General features: G+C 46.7%; 1 protein-coding gene and 1 non-coding gene across 2 annotated transcripts in view; both read left to right on the top strand.

The window, feature by feature from the left end:
• The window catches only part of LOC119178873 (phospholipid-transporting ATPase VA-like), a 159348-nt gene that overhangs the window by 28137 nt on the left and 114406 nt on the right, over positions 1-16805 (top strand). The window lies entirely within an intron of this gene.
• Positions 7083-7155, top strand: TRNAS-GCU (transfer RNA serine (anticodon GCU)). The gene has a single exon. It is a non-coding gene; the product is annotated as a tRNA-Ser (tRNA).

The following is a 16805-nucleotide window of genomic DNA, read 5'->3' as shown; positions in this document are numbered from 1 at the left end:
CTCTGCGGGAAAGCAGTCGCAGCCAAGATGGCGAATTAACAGCTATAGCGAGCAACAACTACGACAACAACAACAACAAAAAAAAAATGATATATTTGCGCCATCGCCAATTGAAAGAGGACAAAGGAGAGGGCAGAACAAAGTCCGCCACGGTGGAGCAGTGGTTATGGCGCTCTGCTGCTGATTCGTAGATGGTCGCGGGTTCGCTCCCGGCATTTCGACGGGCGGGAAATGGATGATAGAGGTCCTGTGCGGGCACGTTGAAGAAGACGCCAGGTGGTCGAAATTTCCGGAAGCCTCCACCGCGGCGAGCTCTCTTAATAATGTCATGGTTTTTGGGACCTGAATCCCCAGATATTATTATTGTAGGGCAGAATTAACAAAGGCGCTGACTTCAATTAAAAGTAAGCTTCGTTGCCGAAACTACCATTCTGCCAAGCGACTATACAGAAGCACAGTCGGCACGCCTCCATCGCTTTGAGTTTTCTGCCGCGTTTTTTGTAAGGTATGCGGATCCAATCGGCGCATTAGAAATGCGCATTCAATAAACGTCATTGATTTTATTTTCGGTTTGTTTCTTTCGTGATGGCCTGCGGCAATATTACGACAGGCCGATAGTTTTGTAGCCACACGTTTGGGACAAACCGAAGACTTCTATTGTTGTCCGGTCTCGCGACAAGCGATGCACGGTTCGGACCTACGAACCCATTTGTTCTCAAGTCTTGCGTACCTGTCGGCGTTTTGAGACTTTTCATCTCAAGCTCCACAAGAGGGTGTACACACAAGGCGCACGTGTATGCGAGTGTAGGTATAGGTGCGTGACCGCCTTCTTATATAAGCCCCGATTGTCACGTTTCGTCAAAACAGAAACATTTTAGTTTCGTGCCGACAAGTCTTCGCGCCTGAGGCTTTCGTAACGCGGTCCAGCTCTCTTAAATCCCCTTTCGTATGCAGGGCAGTACGGCATCTGCTTACTTTTGCGCCTCGCTTCCAATTCTATAGAACTCTCTTTTTTGGTTCGTGCAGAGCGGTGTATATCGCTTTGCGCGTCGACGTGGCCAGAGCGACTCGCGCGATAAAGTGGCTGCGTCGCTTTCTTGCTATACTTTTTTTTTGTTTCGTATTACTTTAGGCCAGTGTGGCGGCGGCCTCCGCAGTGACCGGAATGTCAATGCTCTGTCTCTCCTTGAAATCCAATCGGCCGGCAGAAATGGAGGGAGCTTCTCGAAAGAGGTCGGCCGGAAACCGACGGTGTGAGAGGGACTCCGCACTCGCGCCACTTTGTACACGCTTTCTCTTTTTCCCCTTTCTCTCTCTTTATCTCTTTTTCTCCTTTTTTTTAGGAAAAAAAAAACCATCTGGTCAGCAGAGAAAGGTGGTGGCGCGATCGCGTATTGGGAGAGTAATAGCGAACAAGAGATACAGAATATCAGCCGTATGTCTTTCACTTTCTTCGTTACGCATCCTTGTCTGTCAGCTGTCTTTTAGGTGCGTATTTCGCGGCCGAGCACGAGGTCCCTGGGTTCGATCCTCGCCTGATGAGGCGGCAGCAGTCTCAGACAGTGGAGTGGAAGCTCTCTGTGTATCCTCTTGATTCCGCCGCTGTTTGTGATGACTCTCCTTATCCTTGCTGATCCTTATTCCATTTTTATTCGTTGCTGGCTCCCAAATGTGGAGCGTTAATAGAGAGAAGTTAGGTGAAAGGCAGGAGGGTCAACCAAAAGAAAACTTTCCGGTTCTGTATACAGTACGTCTCAATGAAACAAAAATTGGACGAGCGTGCTTTGAAAACGCATGCTAAACAAGTTTATGGAAGGAGGTATTCGAAGCCCCATTCGCACATGTACTTCGCCGAATGCGATCAACGATTATTGACGTAATGAAAAATTCAGTGTCGCCCGTGAGTCTTCGGTGGGTGATGTTTTGTACGCAGGAGTACTCCGCAAATGTTGCCAGTGATCGCTGGTTCTTGAATACAGTAATGAGCACTCCAGAACAGCCCAGGAGGCGTTTCGAAAATCTGTGGTTTCGCTGACGCGCTGAAATCGCCGTGTTGCCTTCTTTTACCATGAGTTGTGAAGCAGCGCTTACGGTACACACGTTCGACTGTGCGAGCAATTATAGTGTATCTGACCTATTCACCTGTACGCCTTTTTTAAAATAGACAATTTCTTTTATGTCTATAACCACAGTGGTGCCACCGCCTCTTACATATCAGAAACGAAGCCTCGGTCATTCTCGTTTTTATTTTCTTTGTTTATATAATGGTTCCACATTTGAAGGGCGTGCTCTGCCCTGCCGTTATTCCTATTCACACTCTCTCCTCGTAGAATATTTGCGACAATAAGGAGCGAATTGATGTTGGCGCTTTCCTAAAAAAAAAAAAAAACGTATATATAACGAGTCTTTAGCGCCTGTGATAGCGACTCGAGAGTTCTCGCCAATTTCACTTAAGTAGCGAAATAATCGCAAGGCGCACAGGAAAAGCCATGCAGCTTGCTCGTGAAAGCGCGCGTGTACACATGAGTGCGCATGCGGAGATAGTTCGTATGCAGAGCGACCTTTCGTTTTTTGCGCACCTTTGCTCGCCGCTCGTGACCCGACGACCGCGGTCAAAATGACGACAGCGCAGTAAGTATAGCACGTGCACGGTTCAACACACTCAGTGATGGACGCGACGGCGTTAGTAGCGGCCAAGTTGCGGAGAAATAAGCGTGGATAGAAACGCTGGAGAATGTCTTTCGTGGTTTAGTGACCGCTGAGGTAGAGAGAGGTAATTTTCATCGAGGGTGGGGTGCACGTGACCGTCTGGGTTTCTAGCATGCACCTGCTGCGGGTGCTACGGCGTGCATATTTAATTATTGACGAACACGCAGTCTTTCACTAGAGCTTGCCTTGTTCGCACCGTTGGTCTGTCGTGGGGATTGTGTTTGAAGGTATAGCATCGCACGCTCGGTGACCGCAGTGGACCGTTTTCTGTAATAATAATAATCGTGGTTCTACGTCCGAGAACCACGATATCATTATGATAGACATTATGAGAGATTGCGATTGTGGTCATAAGAGCGGTTATAGCCTTTTTGGAAGCAACTGGACTATACGCGTGGCTGTAAAATTTGTCTCGGCTCGAAAGAATTGTACATACTCACCTCTCTATCTCACCATCGTCATCCACTAGTCTTTCTTCTCTCCTTTCCCCTCCCCCAGTGTAGAGTAGCAGGCTAGAGCAAGCTATCGCTCAGGCCGACCTTTCCGCCTTTCTGTAAATAAACCCATCTCTCTCTCTATCCTGAGATTTCGGCCATTTGGGGTTATTTAAAGTGCGCCTAAATCTAATAAGCACACGAGTGTCTAGCACTTTTCCTATATACATGGAAATGCGGCCGACGCAGCCGGGATTCGTACCCGCGACCTATACGGGTCACCAGTTCAGCACCCTATTATAACCACCACTGTGTGTGGTGAGAGAAGGTGTTAGAAATTTGCCATGTTGTTCCATCTGTAAAGACCCGTGAGCGGGATACATTCGTGGGGCACCCTGCAGGGGCTGACTTATGGATCCCCCGAAACGCCACACGAAAGCACGGACTGAGCTAGTGATTGCCTGTTGCGGTCCGGAGTGGGAGCCAGAGCTGACAAAGCACAAAAACTTATATACGTAATCCAGAGAGTTACAAATATTTGATAAAAAATGTGCACTTGATTCGCTATATCACTGTAAATGTTGGATCGGTTTTTAACTAATCCTGTGAAAAATACTCGAGCGCATGTACAAGCTCATGCATCGGAGAATATTAATAACACACATGACAACTGTTCTTTCATATTCATCAGGCTTGTTCAGAGTCCGGCCACCTTTTCAAAACGGAATCGTAGTCCAGGCCTCTCTTTGTTCATTTCAGCGACAAGATTTACCTTTGATTTTTCTGTATTTCCTTCAGTCACTCGATCAGTCCAGTCAGCGTCGTTGCAGATGCAGTCCTGAGGCCGCACAGGACAAGCAAAATTGTCTGCTGAAGCAGGGGCATGCTGATGTATATAACGAGATATAGAGTTACTGTATATGCTACCTTTCTACCTAAAGGTAGCATATACAGTAGTCTAACGAGATATAAACGCGAGCGCCCTCTCTGACGCTGTCAGGCTTGTTTGTGTACGCGCTCTCATCGATTGCGACCAATCACGTGAATCGCTTGTGATCGCTCTGTTTAATTCCTATACTTCGTTTCGTTGCGTTTCGTTTCACTGATAAGGGGAAGACTTTACAGATGCCTCATCAAACGCGAAAATTGACCGACTGTTCCGCACGAGTGAGCAAAATAATAATAATAATAATAATAATAATAATAATAATAATAATAATAATAATAATAATAATAATAATAATAATAATAATAATAATAATAATAATAATAATAGCGTGATGGCGTCATCACATGGCGTGAAAGATCGTAGAAACTTGTGACGTCATGACGGAGTCATTGTGACATCATAGCGTCACATAACGTGCCGTCACGGGACGATGGTGACGTCGCCTTTTGGCCGAAGGTGGGATCACGGAGGCAATGCTATAACCAGGTGTAAAATCACGTTAAGTGCAGAAAGCCTTCGGAAGGGTTGCTATATGGAGGACCAATAGGTATACACTAAGAAGAAAAAAAAAGGAAATGGGCCTTTGAGTCTTTATCGAATGCATCAAAGGGAGATCTCTTTGTGTTTTACCTGCAGTGCCCCTGCATGGGTCACAAACAGCAACCGTCACCTTTTCGGCATATACAAACGCGACGTATATAGTATACACTGCTATCCTTTTCGTCTTGATTATATAGGTGCACTACCGTTGTCCAATTTGTTTCCTCTCGGATATTGACGGGACGACGGTTCGTGGGATCAGCTGCCTCGTCCGTTGTTCCACGTAATTTTTTCGATTGCGCCAGCTGTATACGCTATAGTAGACCGATACCCCGCGATAAGGCCTACGTCGATTGGATCGCCGGAACTCGTGTCTGCAGGTGCAGGGTTTTATTACCTCGCCGTGGGAATCGCTTCCCCGCCCTGCTTTGGCCGGTCCCTTGTTTTCACTTTCTTTTCGAAGGCAGCTGCTGCTACTGTTCTGCTGCAGCACTCGCGATAGTCTGCGCTGATACTGCCGCCTGGCGGGCCGCTTCCGTGATTGCGTGCCCGTTTCCCCCACGCGTGTGTATGTACCCAGTTTATATGGGATGGGAAATGCTTTCTCCCGTGTGTATACGACTGTGCGCTATAACTGCCTTGCGGGTCTGTATTGACAGTGCGAAGAACCGACCGGTTCTGGCACGACTCTTCGCTATCATGCTATAGATATACGCACCTGCGCTACTGGATAAGTGCATTCGTCGTTTATAGAGCTTGTGTGTCCCTGATAACTGTACATACAGCGCGCACTTCAGTCGCGACTATACGGTTCTATGTCCTGATGCTTGTGTGCACCTCTTAAACATTTGCGACACAGCTGTCCTCATTTGGAGACGCGACTTCACTTTACCGTTTCCGTGCGCTGTTTTGGCAAGGCAGGGACCACGAACACTGAGCTTATATACGGCAAATTGAACATTCGTGTTACCTTAAGGTCCGTTGTACCACTTCTGTGTGAAAAGCATTGCTACACACGATTGCTTCGCTGAAAGCCGTGTCATGCGTGCCTATTGCGTATCGACAGGAATTCCGAAATATTTTTCGAACTTTTTTTAGGATTGCTTATTTGCATAATTATCTATGCAATTTGAGCGGGTTGTTGAGTTCTTTTAACGAAGAGAAATGGCATGACTACTTTTACAATAACTATATAGGTCACGAATTACGTTGTGATTACGGGTAATGTATCTAAAACAGACTAATTTGTTCTTAAACTTGTACTTATCTTAAACTGTGTCTTTAGAATTTTAACATCTGATTATGTAAATTTCAGGCATTTATAGACAGTCGATGGAATGCTCATTTTTGTCCCATGTCTCCGCCGTCTTGTAGCGTTTAAATACGTACTGACACCATTCTTCAACGCCCCGCCGCGGTGGTCTAGTGGCTGAGGTACTCGGCTGCTGACCCGCAGGTCGCGGGATCGAATCCCGGCTGGAGGCGGAAATGTTGTAGGCCCGTGTGCTCCAATTTGCGTGCACGTTAAAGAACCCCAGGTGGTCGAAATTTCTGGAGCCCTCCACTAGGGCGTCTCTCATAATCATGTGGTGGTTTTGGGACCTTAAAGCCCACATATCAATCAGTCAATCGATCAATCAATCAATCAATCAATCAAAGGCGTGTTTACTGTGTACAGAGACGGCTCTCGCGAAGTGCGAGGCCCGGTAAATGCTGGTAGGATATTTTCAATTTGACATTAGTCAACTTCCTCGTGTCGCACGTATACTGAAATCGACACTTGCTTGACGAACTCGGGTTATAGTACGAATTGCGGAGACTTCCAGCATTAGTCTGGCTATAGTTATGATGACGTCAGGCACTCAAACTTCCAGAATGGCTACTTATGCGTCAGATTCAAAATATAGCCGCTTGTGCGTCACCAACGGAGCCACTGTATCCAGTGGCAACGTCGCAATATCTTGCAAGAGCTCATACCGTATTGCGATGTCAGGGTACACAGCAGAAACCGAAACTATAGCTTTCAAAAGCGCACTGTAACTGCTTGTTCAGAGTGCACTCGCGCTTATAGTGTACACTATATGTGTACGCTCTTGACGGCTTTACCTTTTTATTTGACGCAAAAGGAACGGCAACTGTAAACTTATCGCGTCAGTACCTATAACTATAGCACGCTGTGTGTTTATCTGAGCAAGGCTCGCTGTTGGGCGAGTTGGTTAACATCAATGGCACACGTATTAGCGGCCCCGCCACGGTGGTCCAGTGGCTAAGGTAGTCGGCTGCTGACCCGCTGGTCGCGGGTTCGTATCCCGGCTTCGGCGGCTGCATTTCCGATGGAGGCGGAAATGTTGTAGGCCCGTGTGCTCAGATTTAGGTGCACGTTAAAGAACCCCAGGTGGTCGAAATTTCCGGAGCCCTCCACTACGGCGTCTCTCATAATCAAATGCCCCGCCGCGGTGGTCTAGTGGCTAAGGTACTCGGCTGCTGACCCGCAGGTCGCGGGTTCGAATCCCGCCTGCGGCGGCTGCATTTCCGATGGAGGCGGAAATGTTGTAGGCCCGTGTGCTCAGATTTGGGTGCACTTTAAAGAACACCAGGTGGTTGAAGCTTCCGCAGCCCTCCACTACGGCGTCTGTCCTCATAATCAAATGGTGGTTTTGGGACGTTAAACCCCACATATCAATCAATCAATCAATCAATCAATCACGTAATAGCGCAAACTTGGAAAAGATATTTTAGAAAAGTAGGCGAGAGCCCGACCTTCATGCGCGCTCCTGATTGTTTTCTCGGATATTTTTATACGTATAGTCCTTTGATGCGTTAATCTGGAGCGCAGCAGACTCGTACAAAGTGGACAAATTAGAGCACGTGACCCGTCAACTTTCTTGGTTTTTATCCTAGTTTCCATGTGCCCTCCGCGCAGTATCTTTTTCCTTAATATATATATATATATATATATATATATATATATATATATATATATATATATATATATATATATATATATATATATATATATATATATATATATATATATATATATATATATATATATATATATATATATATATATATATATATAGATGAAATAGATGATCAGAGTTTCTTCCGGCTACCGTAATAAAAGTTATAAACTTCGAGAATAGTGCAGTATAGGAAACAAAACAATAAAATATTTATTTAATCCTAACAGTTTCGGCTGGTGGACCAGCCTTCTTCGGAGGATGTAAGTGAAATGATACAAGTTCCCGTAGCAGAGGGTCACCCTCACAGTTTAAAGACCCTCCAAAAAAGAGAGAGAGAAAAAGACAAGCGGGCGAACGAGGTAGCAACAGACAACAAGAAGCAGAAGAAGGAGAGGAACTAGAAAGGAGCGACGGAGAGCCGCCGGAAACGAGCGGGTAATTCTGGCATTGTTGCTGCGTATAGGTAAGACGCGCCGCCAGCGGAGGCGACCAAGAAAAACGGAAAAATGTGGAACATGTTGCCGCTTACTCGCATCTCACACATGGATCGAGTTTAAATTCACGTGGTTCGGCGGCTGGCCCGTGGCATCGGGCCACACACACACACACACACAAGAAGCATACGACCCGCTCCAGTTTTCGGAATATAATGGCCACGTTGGAAAGCTAATGTGCCCTCTCCCCCTCCCTCCACCTGCCCTCTCTTGCAGAAAAATGTACAACCAGTCATACTGAAAATAAATAAATGGGTATTCTTGTAAAGGATGAAAATATATAAAAATAAATAATACTAAAAAGTACTCAGAAATGAAAGTAAAGTTTAATAATACTAACACAATCCGTTCGGTTTACGTAGCATCGAATTCGTTTAGTTTCGCTATATTGACTAACTTGCGTGTGCGACTTCACGTATGTATAAATAAATTAATTGAGTAATTCAATTTCTGTGTTTCACGAAACGTCGCGGAGACACGTCAGTCGCCCAGGGCTCTCGTTGATTCCGTGGGTAAGTGATCTGAATTTCTTTATAAAGTATGACTCCCGCTGTTCGCGCTCCCGTGTGTTCTGGAAGCCGGATTGTAGGAGTATGACACTTACGCGTTCGAAAGAGTGACCAGGAAGATTGATATGTTTGGAGAACGGCAAATTGGGGAGGCCCTTTACGTGTGCCCTGTGGTTGTTGAAACGCAAACGGAACGCGGTTTCCGTGTGTCCAATATATTCCTGTTTGCACACCTCGCAGCGAATTTTGTATACCACATTGGCTGAGTCACAGTTAAGGTCGTCTTTAATTTTGTACACACATATATATATATATATATATATATATATATATATATATATATATATATATATATATATATATATATATTTATTTAATTTTCCCCCCACCGAGTGCTCTTTACGAAACGCACTTCCGGTCTTTTCGAAGGGACGTGTCTCCAGCTGCGTTCGTCTTTCGACTTCCGTTCTTCCGGCGGCGCGCGGCTGCGGTGCGCCACCAAAAACACACGCTTCGTTTAATGAAACCACCTCGTGTTCGCCTGCTTGCTCCGCAATTTTTAGCCCGGTCCCTGTTGTATATACGCACGTGTGGCGCTGCCTACTTTCTTATACTACACAGCAAGCAGTGCTGCGCGACCGAGCTTCGTTGCACTGCGCGATCCACTTTTGTGCGGGCCGGGCCCTCCGCCGCACGCACGCTCGCTTGGCGCTTTGCCCTACGCAGATCTGGAGCGGCGATTAATTTGGGGTCTCCACATCCGAAGCGGCACGTCTAAACTGCCGACGTAAAAGTGCGGGCAAGCTTAAACGCACACACACACACGCACACGCACACGCACGCACGCACGCACGCACGCGCACACACGCACGCACGCACGCGCACACACACAGAGAGAGAGAGAGAGAGACAGACAGACAGACACAGACAGACAGACAGACAGACACAGACAGACAGACACAGACAGACAGACATAGACAGACAGACAGACATAGACAGACAGACAGACAGACAGAGACAGACAGACAGACAGACAGACACAGACAGACAGACAGACACAGACAGACAGACACAGACAGACAGACAGACACAGACAGACAGACAGACAGACAGACACAGACAGACACAGACAGACAGACAGACACAGACAGACACAGACAGATAGACACAGACAGACAGACAGACAGACACAGACAGATAGACACAGACAGACACAGACAGACAGACACAGACAGACAGACACAGACAGATAGACACAGACAGACAGACACAGACAGATAGACAGACAGACAGACAGACAGACAGACACAGACAGACAGAGATGAGGGCAGGGCGGAAAGAGTGGGTTGAGAGTGAAAGTGCACCGTGCCGAAATTTATGGCCGGGCCCCGCCGCCATGTTAAGAAAGCAAGAAATAAAGTTCTGGGATTAAGTTCAGCAGAGCAGTAAACCTCCACTCGGCGTGTCTGAAGCGAGAGGAGTCTCTGTTCAGTCGCCGCAGTGTTTCTGCTGCATCCCGTTATAGGAAGTGGTTGCCTTCGGACCCGCGTCAAGAGAGCGGGCCGGCTTTTCTCGCACAGCTTTCAAAAAAAAAAAAAAAAAAAAAACGAGACGCCGAATGAGTTTAAAATGGCAGGCCAATGACGTCACGATGACGCTCGCCAATATGCGCGGCGTAATCACGACGACACTACTACTAGTACTTCACGAAACGTGACGTCACGCGATCGCTTGGCCCTATAGGTGGGGCGATACCGGATGCGAAGCAAAACCACGTGAGGTGGAAAAGGTTTTTTTTTTTTTCAATGGATCTGATCTAGAAGGCAATGTAAAGCAACACTAAATCCTGAAAGCAGTGGGCGGGGAAGACTATACATCGGTTGTGAAGAAACAATAATAAAATGTAATTTCGCCTCTGAGTCGTCTCACTCAAATGCACAAAGAATCGATCGTATGATTTTTAATTGAGAATCGTACCGTTGCTGATTTCTCCATGAATCCCAAATTCATTATTACGGGTTACCAGTTTAGCGAATTACGCTCCGTAACCCATATATAGCCTTTTGAATGTGTCCACCTTTACCTGTTCTGTTATCGCCGCCTTTTGTCTCTGATGTATGATGCCATTGTTGCGTAGCGCAGCGTGATCGCGACAGTATGTTTCACTAAAGCTTATGAGCCGTGAAAATAACGCTGGGAGGTTGCGGCCGAGTGATGCTTTCCGAGAATCCGGCAGTGTCGCATAGCAACAGCGTCCGTCATTAAACCCGCCGCAGTGGCTCGGAGGGTTACATGTACCACTACCCCTTACTTCCAGTCACACTCCCACAACGGCTTCGCGTGCTTGCAACGGACTTTGCTACTCTATCTGTTTATTTACTGATCCACATTACCGGACTGCATCACATGTATGCAGAATGCAGAGCAACCTTCCCGAAAGCGGGCCCAAGAGGTCCCTATATGGCCTATCTATTTTCGATGGAGGCGAAAACGCTGTAGGCCCGTGTGCTCAAATTTGGGTGCCCCTATTATCAAATCATAACAGCAAGTTATTTCTTATAAACATCGTCTGTGGACGTTCCTTGTTGTCTGACCAGCATGCGTCGGCTCAAATGCAAAGAAAGGCGAGCACCGCGCAGAAGCGAAAGCTTTATAGTAGACGGTCCTTCGGCCCAACTCGGCCGCTGCCCTTGAAACGAGGAAAGGGCTCGAAAACAACGCTATACGTCGCGGCCCTGTCATATGCACCTGCGCCGAATCAAGAGCCGCAGTCACGCGGATAAAGCAAGCGCACGTCTCTGTCAAAAGTACGAGCCGCGCGCGGTGGTGCACGTGACCCCTTCGTGATGTCCACGTGACGCGGGTTCGCTGCGATCTCGACGCCACGATAAGGGAAGACGCTTGCGCTTGTGTCCGTCAGATTTCGGCTTTGCTCTTTGCGCTGCTTTAATCTGCAATGGAACTGTACCAACTAGCCCCAGTCATAGATGAGAGGGAAGAAACTTGAGGGAAAGGCAAGGGAGGTCATTCAGAACTGTGTATAGACGAAAGGCGTCACACTACAGTCTAGTGGTTTATTTATTTATTATTTATTTATTTATTCAATACTGTGGGCCTTTTCAGGCCTATACAAGAGAGGGCGTACAGAGCGAACAACGCTTCATATCGCAAAGATGATGATGAGGTTTGATGATGATGAGGTTTGATATTATAGCGTCCATTTCGCGGTAATATCTCTACGAACGAAATACATAATTAGGTCAGTGTATATTTTTAAATATTTACCCAAACGAAAGCGCCCGATATGTGCATATACATTGGTATACTGCATCGAGGACTTTGCGAAATTCGTTCATATCTCACAGGTCGTTGTACGTCCGTAGAAGGCTTTGAATCTCGCTGATTTCACTGTGACTATTTTAAAAATACAGTTTAATAAGCCATGAAAGCATTAGCCAAAGCGGGCGGGAGAGAATGAATTACGCCCCGAATAGCCGGGGCTGAAATCACAAGGGGGCGCTGCTACACGTGTTTCGTTATGAGGCTTTTCCATAGGCTCAAAGAGCTTTGTTTGTTTTTTTTTCACCGTAAGAATTTTTTTTAAACCTTGCAAAACAATTGAATAACGGGAAGCTCAAACATATTTTTCTCTTTAGTTTTAAAGTAGAGGAATGTCAACGTCAGCTCGCGCGCAGTAAAACTCTGCTTCCTATTTTTGTAACCTTTTTAACCATGGAGTCAGTGTTAAACTGCGGTTCAATGTGCAGCGTTGCCGTATCCTCGATTCAAACGATAGCGACGAACGGCGCAATGTATAAATCATACTTATATCCATATAAGAAGGCCGATAAAGAGGTGTCCAGACTGCGACTACACGATAACCTCGCTCTCGGGCACTCACAATGTCCAGTGCAGGCAGACATATACGAGTGGACAATGCGATACACTTGCAGTCCAGCTCAATTTCAATTCTGTCCTCCCAGTGTTGTTCGTTCCGCGTCGAATGACTGAAAACCTGAACGCTCGCATCAGAAATGAAAGAACGTTAAGCGACGCTCAAGTGAAACATACGAAATGATTATATTGACAAATCGCGTTATCATGACTAACTTCGCTAATTTCGCTATCGTAGTTTTGTTACTACAGAAAAGAACCAAGGACAAAATCTCAAATTTCGCCGCCGCCGCCGCCGCCACTTCTTTCTGCGCATGGCGTCACGGATTTCAAAGTATATTTTTTCGTACTTTGGAGGACTTGCCGAACGAATTTGTTGAAACTTGGCCCTCTACGAGGACAATACTTCGTTTTTTGCTAATTAGTAACTATGGAAGACCCAGTAGGCGCCGCCAAACTATATGACGGCACGGCGTTTACTGCCGAAATTTCGAGGTCCATGACAGGGCCACCCATTTTTTATCTTTTTCTGTTTTTTCGTTTTTTTTTTTTGCACGTACCCCTATAACTTACTAAACGTCTCCTCGCGGCAAGCTTGCCGATCTCGATATTGTGAAAGAGTGCTTTGCTAGTACGAGAATTATCGGGTTTTTTTTTTTGCTTTTTTGCTGCCCCCTTTAAACAAATAAATGCGTTGTACGATGAGAGCGAGCTCCGCCCTTTCCGGCTCAGCGAGAGAAATCGGCCGTAATTTTTTTTTCACATCCCGGAACAGGCTGTGTGACCCGTTGTATATGTACGCTCTAAGCGACTCTTGGTGAAGGGGCAGCTGGGGATGCGCATTTCATCAAGGTCTGCACACACGCGCCCCACCACATTTCAACGCGTTGGAATTGCCCTCGCGAGAGACCGCGAAAACTGAGGCTGTACTATATAGACGTCAAACTTCTCGAGGAGAAATCCGGCAGGCCATCTTACGCACGCTACAGCACGCCGTGTGTATATACAAGCGTTACGTAGGGCACGGCTTCGGCATGTATCGCATCTGCGAATCTGATAAGGGCTGCAGCGAATCCGCGTATACACAAGTGACTAATGAAGCGGGGCGTGATTCACCGCGGCCACTTGTGTCCTACAAATGCGATCGAGCCAGCTTATACTCTCGCAGCTTTTGGTAAACACGCTATTTTTCGATTCTCTCGGTACACCCGTACCGAATGGTACGACTCGCTTTATTCTTCATTGAACAGCGTTATACGGCACAGCTGCCGGATTTTCGCAGAGCGGAGAGGAGCAAAACAACGCGACGGACAAAACAGATGCGAGAAGCTGCACAGAAAAAGACGAGTCGCGCGTTGCAAGCACCGTCAGAACACGACATCCGTAATGTCGAAGCGCGCCCTCTGCAACGGTTGGATCACGAATTGCGATCCAGTCGAGTACTGCAGCAGTCGCAAGAACCACAGCACATTTATTTCCTCCTTCTTCTCCAGGCATTTTTAATCGGCTATAGTCCTGAATAATCTTACAAGAGAAAAGAAGGTATGAGCCGCAACGTCGCCTATACACTTGGTGGGGGGGGGGGGGGGGGAGTACGTGCTACTCTCTTTGGTGTGTCCCGAATTGATTAAGACTCTCTTTAATGAGTTTGCGTAAACTCTCTTTTGGGGTGCTACCATCACTATCCTACGAGAGTATATACGGATCTCTAAAGAGAGGTAAAGTGTAATTTTTAAAGACAGTGATATTGCCAGGTTAGCGCGCACACGCACACACACACACGCACACACGCACGCGCACACACGCACACACACACACACACACACACACACACACACACACAGTCAAATGACTTTTTTTTCTTAGAGTAGGACTTACCCGTCAAGGAGTAAACCAAAGCAAACCATAATATTGTCGAGTGAGAAACTGGATAATACGCACGCATGCAACGTATACGAGCTTACAACATTTCTGTTGTTTACGTGCACCGAAATAGACACAGCTCACGCGCGAATCGCAAGCTGGCGACGTCAATCCGCCCAAACGAAAATGAGGCGCCCCACAAGTGCAGCCCTTCTACGTTTCCGACAAAGAGAACTAAAAAAAGGGGGGTAAGTGCAAAAGGATGAAACAAAGAAGAATGCGACTCGCCTGGCGCCCCCGTTTCGATCACAAGTGGCCCAAAAGTGGAGCGGAGACCGAGAATAAAGAATATAGAGGCTAGAAGCATCACGACAGGAGGCGGTATAATAACATTAACAACACCGCGCTTTGTTGTTGCGCAAAAGCGGAGATATAGGCACGAAATTCAGAGAAGCTTGGAAACTTCTACCAACCGGCGGAGCACCATTCCGAAAAAGAAGACGAGGTGTAGAGGTGGAGGCGAAAATCCGTCCATATATATATATATATATATATATATATATATATATATATATATATATATATATATATATATATATATATATATATATATATATATATATATAGAATAAAACAACGACAAAAGACACGCAATGTTCATTCACAGCGAATGCGGAGAGGCAGTTATACGAGGAGGGGGATATATGCGGGATAAAACGATTAACAAGCCACGCGGGTCTTCGCGTGGTCATCACCGGGCGAGGTGATGGGGAGTTTCGCTGGAACTGCAGGCTTCAGGAGAGAGGCGTGCGCGGATTCTGTAATGCGCGTCGCCTCGTAGAAATGAACACGCCGAATGCAGCAGAAAAAAAAAATGGACGTTTTCTTCGAGAGACGCGACTGGTCCTCCCACTCTGCGGCACAAGACCTCACAGGAAGCTTCGTTCTTCACGCCAGGCGAACTACGAGGAGGAGTTGACTTCTATTATTTTCTTGTTCTTGCGCGTGCACATAGCCGCAAACGGTCTTTTTTTTTTTTAGGGGCGAAGCTTCTTAGGGCGTGGGCTGTGCGTCCCCTGTATGTAGCCACCTCTCGCTTAGTTCTTGCAGTGTTCACTAGATGGCGGTAGCGTCCCTTGTATGTAGCCACCTCTCGTTTAGTTCTTGCAGTGTTCACTAGATGGCGGTACTTGTATTTGATGATAAAAGATGCAAGATGTTATAAACTAGACGGCGGCACTTGTAGTTGATGATGAAAAATGCGAGATGTTATAAAATTGGAATGATGTCACATATGGCAGGTGTCATTGGTGGAAGGCAATCGTTCGATTTAGTGCAGCGACGTACGCTAGGGGGGAGCATTGTAATAAAATCGAGTGGGCAAAATGTATGGAAGATTCATGGTTTACCAGGTTTTCCTCCAGAGCTTCGCCCACTCATCATCATTCACTTCGTGGATATGGCGGCACTTTTTTTTTCGCACGACAAGGCCCTTCTCGCGTCGTACAAGAAGGTTCCCCTCATGCATTCACGGGGCCTATAGTCTTACCCCCTGCACGACACACACCATGCACGCCGTTGTCACGCCTCGAGCGCAAGAGGAGTTCACGCCCGTCGCTTCATGTTGGCGCTGCCTATTCATAAAGAATGTAGTGTCGGCAGATTTTTCATGGCTCACTGAAAGTGACTCAGGTTCGCACATTTATATCACATATATCTACGTCCATGGCTGTAAAAGAACATGGTCGACCGAGGAAAGAAAAAAGGAAAAAGCAAAACGAGAGAGAAAACAGGCAGAAAACTAAACCTTTGGACTGTTATGAAAGCACGTAATTAAATTGCTTGTAGTTAGCCAGGATCTGCCGCCATTTTGACGCCAATAGGCGGCGTTAACCGTCACGCAGTCATCGTCTAGCCGGAACGGGCCGGTTACAACTAGTGCCTGTAGTACGCGGGTAAAAACGGTAGCTATAGGGGCACTTACTTCGAACACATGGCAGAAGCCATCAATGCCTCGCACGCACAAGGCGTACATAACAGAGGCTCCTGCGCCAGTATATTCAGGTTTTTCCATGGCTATAACAAGTGAGAATGATTCCACGCGGGAACACAAGAGCCATATAGGGCAGGACGTATAGGGTAGCCATGATGGATGAACGGCGTATAGCACTGCGCTAAGCTCGGCAAGGTGAAGGGAGCAGCGAGTGATCCATCCATGCGCCAAGGCTTCCTCGTTAACAACAGCGCAACTCACTTTCGCCGTGAGGTCAAGCGCAGGACTGCTTAGGAAAAGTATAGCGGTAATAAATGTTCTATTTACAGTGGCCTCGGTTGGCAGCTGACGTCTTTCGGCTTTTGCTACTGCTTCCATAGTCAAGATCGGTGGGGACATTATCGTAAATTTTACAGCGCGAGAACATAGAAAAACACTGGGACAAAGTATGAAA

The sequence above is a fragment of the Rhipicephalus microplus genome, chromosome 2, assembly GCF_043290135.1.
Source record: "Rhipicephalus microplus isolate Deutch F79 chromosome 2, USDA_Rmic, whole genome shotgun sequence".
NCBI classification, from domain to species: domain Eukaryota; kingdom Metazoa; phylum Arthropoda; class Arachnida; order Ixodida; family Ixodidae; genus Rhipicephalus; species Rhipicephalus microplus.
Note: the sequence above shows the minus strand (reverse complement) of the source record. Positions and strands in the feature narration are given on the sequence as shown.